Below are 1,132 nucleotides of genomic sequence, written 5' to 3' on the forward strand. Positions count from 1 at the left end.
GACTCCACTTCTGTTCAGTGACTCAGCCACTTTTTTGGAGGAGTGGACGCCGGAATTGGAACCGCTGGGGTATCAACCAACCAATCAACCGATCAAGTATCCATTCGCTTTTTATGGATCGAAAAGAACGCAACTCCATCCCATTTGGAAAAAAAACTCCAAACCCCCCCCCCCCCAGAGCCACAATCTGCACATGTCGAACGATTTGGATGATGATGATGAAGATGATGATGATGATGTCAGCGTCGTGTTCCACCTCCTTTTAGACGTTATTCTCTTCCCCCTCGCCACTCTTAAACACCTCCTCCCTCTTCCAAACGAAACCGCCTGCGTTGGGCTGCCAACCAAGGCTTTTCATTGTTATAACTCACTGTGGTGCCTGTGGGAATAGAGCTGTCCTCTCAGAGGCTGATTAATGACGTCTCAGCGTCTTTGATCAAGGCCGTGATGCGAGTTGTGGACGGTGTTGTCGCGGTGATCCACCGTGTTTTCCTCTCTGCTCGTTGATAAACTGCTTGTATTTCGAGAGTTCAGGTCTCCCATTCCCTTGTGTGCCGCGTCGCGCAGTGATGACGCAGGGACGCAATGTCGCACAATGATGACGCAGTGACGCAATGACGAAGGGACTGTCTGTGACCAATCGGCACTCTGCAGTGTTTTCACGTGACCGTTTGGTGCCGCGTCTGGCAATGAGGGGACACAGTGACGTTGTGACGACTCTCATTGCCCAATAACATTTTTTTTCCGAGTTCTGGTGACACGCAGCATTACTGCGAACACGAGTTACGATTTTCCCAGTTCCCATGGAATGCATCATCAGCTCCTGCTGTATGCTGTCTCAACCCGGCTCAAATCCTGGGTGAACTAACCACTACAGACAGAGTCTACACTGTGCAACCCATGTGAAGGCCCCCTCCCCCCCAGAGCAACAGTCTGCACATATATCTGCATGGGCTGGACACCTAATAATAATAATAATAATTATTATTATAATAATAATAATTATTATTATTATTATTATTATTATTATTATTATTATTATTATTATTATTATTATTACTATTATTATTATTATTATAATCATAATTATTATTATTATCATTATTATTATTATTGGTATTATTATTATTAT

The sequence above is a fragment of the Zeus faber genome (assembly GCF_960531495.2).
Source record: "Zeus faber genome assembly, chromosome: 21".
Taxonomy (NCBI): Eukaryota; Metazoa; Chordata; class Actinopteri; order Zeiformes; family Zeidae; genus Zeus; species Zeus faber.